This window comes from Dioscorea cayenensis, chromosome 3, assembly GCF_009730915.1.
Source record: "Dioscorea cayenensis subsp. rotundata cultivar TDr96_F1 chromosome 3, TDr96_F1_v2_PseudoChromosome.rev07_lg8_w22 25.fasta, whole genome shotgun sequence".
Taxonomy (NCBI): Eukaryota; Viridiplantae; Streptophyta; class Magnoliopsida; order Dioscoreales; family Dioscoreaceae; genus Dioscorea; species Dioscorea cayenensis.
The window spans coordinates 7,794,650-7,800,938 of record NC_052473.1 but is presented as its reverse complement, the minus strand read 5'-3'; the positions used below and the strand labels follow the sequence as shown (position 1 = coordinate 7,800,938).

At 44.4% G+C, this 6,289-nt stretch overlaps 1 non-coding gene across 1 annotated transcript; it reads left to right on the top strand.

The window, feature by feature from the left end:
- The first annotated feature begins 947 nt into the window (after positions 1-947).
- On the top strand, positions 948-1,054 carry LOC120257694. The gene has a single exon (XR_005535784.1). It is a non-coding gene; the product is annotated as a small nucleolar RNA R71 (small nucleolar RNA).
- Positions 1,055-6,289: the final 5,235 nt, after the last annotated feature.

Below are 6,289 nucleotides of genomic sequence, written 5' to 3'. Positions count from 1 at the left end.
TTATGCTGGTCATCCCCTTGGTCATTCTTTAATCTAGAGGGATAAGGGATTCTTGGCTTGAAAGATAGGGGTGCCACCTCTTTCTCTTTGTTTGCTCCCTTCTCAACCTCTACGACCTCGGGTGCGTGTTCTTTCGGCTTTTCACTCAGAAGCCGCCCTTCAACCTCATGACCGCTTCTCAAAGCGATCGCCTTCACATGTTCTCTCTGGTTGGTTTCCGTGTTGCTTGGTAAACTTCTATGTGGCCTTTCGGAAAGAGATTTCGCAATTTGCCCCACTTGATTTTCAAGGTTGTGCAAGGAGGCGGTGTGATTGCGAAGTGTAGCCTCGACTGATTCAAACCTTGTATTTGCCGATTGAACAAATCTAGCCAAGTGCTTCTCCAAATCCGTCATTCGGGTTTCCAAACCTGAAATTCTGTTTTCCACTAGAGGGGCTTGTTGTTGTTGTTGGAACCCCGATGGCCCCATGGTCTTTTGTGGTCCTTGATTACTCCATGAAAAGTTGGGATGATTCTTCCAACCTGAATTGTAGGTGTTGCTGTATGGATTCCCTTGAGGTCTCATTCCATTACCTACAAAGTCAACATTCTCAACTGAAGAGACATCACCTACGACGATTGGGCAATCGTAAGAAGCATGTCCTCCACCACAACCGGTACAATTTGTCACGGCCGTAACTCTATTCGAAGCTATAAGATCTAGCTTCTTACTCAAACTCTCCACTTGGGCCGCTAATGAAGTTACAGCATCAATTTCATGGAGTCCAGCCACCTTTTTCTTTTCTCTAGCATTCCACTGGTAGCTATTTAACCCCATTTCCTCAATCAATTGACGTGCCTCGTTGGGGGTCTTGCTACCTAAGGACCTCCTGCCACCGCATCCAAGAGTTGCCTTGTACTCGTGTTCAAACCATTGTAGAAGGTTTGAACAATCATCCACTCCGGGAATCCGTGTTGCGGGCACTTGCGCAGGAGTTCCTTGAACCTTTCCCATGTCTCAAATAGAGACTCCAATTCCAACTTCATAAAGGATGAGATCGCATTCCTAAGCTTTGCTGATTTTCCGGGAGGAAAATAACGGGCTAGAAAAGCTTCTACCATCTCCTCCCATTTAGTGATTGAAGCCCTAGGTAATGAGTGTAGCCACTGTTTTGCTTTCCCCTTTAAGGAAAATGGGAAGGCTCTCAATTTGATGGCATCATCTGTCACACCATTTATCTTCAGCATGTCACACACCTCGAGGAAGCTCTCTATGTGACTGTTTGGATCCTCATCGGCCAAACCGTTGAATTGTGCAGACTGCTGTAGCATATGGATGAATGCCGGCTTTAGCTCAAAATTTTGAGCTGTGATTGGGGGACGCACAATATTCGATTGTGTCCCCAACACTGAAGGTCTGGCATAATCGGATAGTGTCTGTTGTTGCTCATTTTGTTCTTCCATGTTGTCAGATCCTTCTACTTCCAAATCAGCTAGATTAGACTGTTCTTGTACAGGTTCTTTCCCTTTCCTTCGAAGTGTACGTTCAAGCTCAGGGTCTCCTTCAATTAATATTGATGGATTCCTTCGGGTCATAACCTGGAGCTGCACCAAAAGTAAAGAAAAAGAAAATCAGAACGATGATAGAATAAGAAGATATGAAATAGAATGTGTAGTAAAATAGCTAAGAAAACAAAGTGCAAAGTATCTCTAAACGCCTAACTCCCCGCCAACGGCGCCAAAAACTTGACCAGTTCCCCTTACTTATATCCCGCAAGTGCACGGGTTTGTCGAAGTAATAATCTTGGGTGAGCGGGGTCGAATCCACAGGGAGTAGAGAATGAAAATACTTAATTTGCTTCTTCGCTATGTGAACGATCAATAATGATTGGTGTGAAATTGATTCAATTCTCAATAATAAAAGAAACAAGTGAGAGAGCAAGAATAAAGAAAAGGGTAAGGCAATCGATAAAGATGGGGTACTCAGATGATGCTTCACCTAGGAAAATCGTTTCAAGTGCAAGAACTCTCTATTATGCTTCCTAATCAATGCAATGGTGAGTCTTGGAAATCCTTACATACATAGTCCCAAATCTAAGGTCAACTATGCCTAACTCTATTCATGTCCCGGAGGAGAGATTAAGTAACCTCTCAACCTCGCACTCGAATAAAGTTGCAATGGACTCTAGGGATTCCAAGTGATAAATCGCTTCCTAATTATAGACCTAACCTTTTGGTCCAGGCGGAAGGTCCCTAGCCACAATTAAGCCCTAGATACTAAGATCCCCTCAACGCTTCACTCCATTGCACGCGCAACTAGGCCCCAGCGGAGGTTCATCCCTTAGACCATTCACTCTATTATGGCCGCAAAGAACTCAAGGAACGGAGGTAGAATCTATCACGTCGGAGGGGAAAGGGGACGCTCCTGTACCTCTCGACTCACCCTCTCAACCCTCTCTAACCTAGCTTTGTCTAACGCTCGTGGTGTGTCACTCACTCACAAGGTTACCAACAAGAACTCTCAACCCTAGTGTCAGTCTAGGGGAAATGTTCATACAATCAAGCATTCAAGGTTGGAACTCACAATAAACAACAATTTATTAAAAGCATAATAAAGAAGTTCAATGAAACAAGTACATTCTAGGGTTCACAATCACCCAAGTACCCACTAGGGGTTTAGCTCTCCATGGAGCTAAGTACAATCAAACAAATTTAATGTAAAAGCAAAGAATCCATAAAGAAACCCCCACGATGGTCGTGTCGATGGTCTTGTGGAGAGTCCTCTACTCGTCGTCCAAGGATTTCTTCGTCTGGTATAGGATACGCCTCGATCGAAGCTCTCCTACCAACCTTCTTCCTAATGGAATCACGATGTCAGAACCATAGAACTTATCCAAAACCTTGGCCAATACCCCTCGAAACCCTAGCTGAAGCCCTCTCGCAAGTTGGGGAAAAGATGGAGAAAAGAATGCTGAAATCGGGGCTGAAATCCGCTTTAAATAGGGCTGGAATCGGGCGACTACACGGGCGTGTATGATGTCACACGCCCCTATGGAATTTCCACACGGGCGTGGATAATTTCCACACGTCCGTGTGGATTCTTTGTTTCTCTAATTTCTCGGCCGGGCTGCTATAGTACTCTGCCGGAAATACTCCCGAATTCCATACTTTCATTGGGGTAACGCAAACGGGCACAAGTTTACGTCGTGAATCACTTGCTTCTTCAATGATGTACACGTTGGTGGATCTCTTGTTCTTATATGCATAAATCAGAATGCTCGAGTTTGACTGCCTTTGTGCCCCTCCAAATTAATGTGCTCACTCGAATACGAGGAGGTTGGCACACACTCTAGCATCTCACACCTGACCTATGTCTTTGCGTTTGAACCTTAGCAAGATCTCCTCCAAAATAGGTGCATTATGATCCACATTGGCCTATTTCCTTCATACTCGGCCTCACAACCCCACATGCATAAAAGTAACATAAAAACACACATATTAATGTAAAAACCTGAGAAAAGTAATGCTCAACATAAGGAATGAACGCTTCACATTCATATCACACAAACACTTATCAGGCTGTTTTATAATGAAGCGCACGGGCGTGGGTAATTACCACACGCCCGTGTGGATGCACAGAACATCAAGGGTTGTGAGTCCTTTTTAAAGAAGATTAGTTTCTCTCCCTCTTCACGACCTCTATTCGTCTGAAAACACTCTCACATCATTCTCTGATTTCATAGTGCTAAATTGATAGGATTTTTGCCAGGTTTTCCTGTCAGTTCTTCATTTTCTCATCCCATCTTGTCGGTAAGCCCTATTCATCATTTTCTTTGCCAATTCATGGTTTCCATTGATTAATCTAGTTAATATTGCTTTGTTTCTTCAATTAGAAGGATGATTGATGTTTAGAACGAAGTTAGAAGTATTTTTAAGTTGTATTGTTCGATTTTTGGAGCGCAGCCGTGCGGTTTTCACGCCCCATGAGTCATCCAAAAATTTTGCATATTATGGCACCTTGATTATGGCCATGTATTGTTCGATTTCGTTTCAAATTTTGCAGATTATGGCACCTTGATCAAAGAAGCAAGCTGATAAGAGGCCGCGTGAGTCATCCCCTGAGCCTGAGGGCATGAGGTTTGCGATTCCAGAGCATCAGGTTCGCTATGAGCGCTTGTCGAGACTCCGGTTCGGACAGACTCGATTCCTGGACACGACTATACTACGAGATCTATAATAGGGAGATGAGTTCGCTGATGAGGTAGAGGATCTCATTTCAGCAGGAGGTTTGCGGCAGTTATTAACATTTAGAGAGCCCGCCATCCGAGTGTTTGCACTGGAGATACTACCATCATTCGAATTTGACAGATCTTACGCAGCTTCGACAGTTTGGATACCATTCAGTTCAGAGTATTTAGACACCGCCATACCTTGAGCGTCACTTAGTTTTCAGTACGACTTGGCTTGTATGAGGAGGCATTTACAGATACGAAGGAGTACGCTCAGTTACCGACTGATTATTCTGGAACCTTGATCCCGTAGAGAGCTTACAAAGTGCTATGTGGTCACGGTCAGTACGAGCCGGGGGTGTCCAAGGCCACGTGCCTTTCCCGACCTACATACAGATATTTACATGCCATCATGAGTAGGTTGGTGAATGGCCGTGGTAATAGCACTGGTGTTCTGAGCCGATAGGAATTATTGTATCTGTACTCGATGGTGCAGCGCGTACCAATTCACTTAGGGCACATCATCTCAGAGTACATCAGACATCAGGGGCACTATGCTAGACTGGTAGCGATCTTCTCGGGACCCTACATTACGAGATTAGTGCTAGGCATAGATCTCTTGGATTCGATTCGCGGGGCTGAGAAAACGAGTATACCTGCTGCCCTTAGCCTAGAGACGATGAGGTTGATGGGCATGGTCCGCAGGGTTTGGACAGGGGTTTTTGCGTTAGTGCTACTGGCTCCAGAGATAGCTGAGGATGAGGGTGATGAAACCGGGGCATCTCAGCGCACTCCCGAGCCTCAGCCAGCCCCAATGGAGACCGAGGCACCTCCAGTGGCATAGGAACCATCCCCCGTGCGTATATTTTCACCATCTCAAGCTTATGATCACTTTGAGAGGCTTGAGAGCGCTTTTGGGGTGATACGGACTGAGGTAGCTGAGGCTCGAGCCAAGATTGCAAAGATTAGGGATACGCAGGCCACTCAATACACAGAGTTCATGGCACCTTTCGATGTATTACAGCAGATCTTAGAGCGCGACGTCGCCTCATCATTTGTCTCGTGGCCAAGGACTCCTCAGGCCCCCTCAATTCCTCATGCACCCTCATCCCCTACCCTAGCACCGGTGGACCCACAATGTGCGTCTTCACTAGCAATAGCAGCAGCACCGGAGCCCGAGCGTGACACCGGCATTTGACTTTGTTTTTCCGCATTTTTTTATGTTGCATTTTTATTTTAGACTTGTTCACTCAGAAAGGATTCTCCTTCTGAGTTTATTTTCATTTTGCATCTCAGGTTGTATTCATTGTCTATCTTTTATATATACTCGAGATATTTTGTTTTTATTGAGCTTCACTGAACTCCCTCATGTATGCGTGCAGATGGTCTTGTCTTCTTGGGAATTGAGACTTAGTCATGGGCACGGCCAAGGTGCTTAGGCACTTAGCCGTGTGAGCTTCACAACCCGTCGGAACACTACCACCATGGAATTAGCTTCATCAAATGCAACACTAGGAGTCAAGGGAGTATTGTTTTGATTGCTTCTCCCACATTTGCTTTTGAACCATATATATTTTGAGTGAGCTTGTATGTGTACATTGGGGACAATGTACAACTTAAGTGTGGGGGGGAGTTTCATAGTGCACACATTTTTTTCTATTGTTCTTGATTGATATATGCTCACATAGCCAATTGCGGTTCACCTTAGTTGTAAGGTTTGTATTCTTGAGTTTAAGAGAATTTCTACAATTGAATGTTTTCATGCTCTAGTTCTTGCTTGAATTTCTATGATTTTTTGCCCGATTTACACTTAGTGCACTACTCACTTTTTAAACTCTTTTGGAAACTCAAGTTCGATGTTAAAGGGTTTAGTTATAGTTGTTTCTTGTGTTAAATTCTGAAAAAAAAAATGTTTTATTGTTTATTTGTGCTTGTTGGGTGGAAAGAGCTACCACCTATGAAGTATGAAGCTACTCTCATAAGTCGGATACTAGCTATGCCATAATGAGAGAAAGAGCTATCTCATAGGATGAGTGAAAGGTACCACTCCGGTAGAAAGAGCTACCACCTCGAAAGTGTG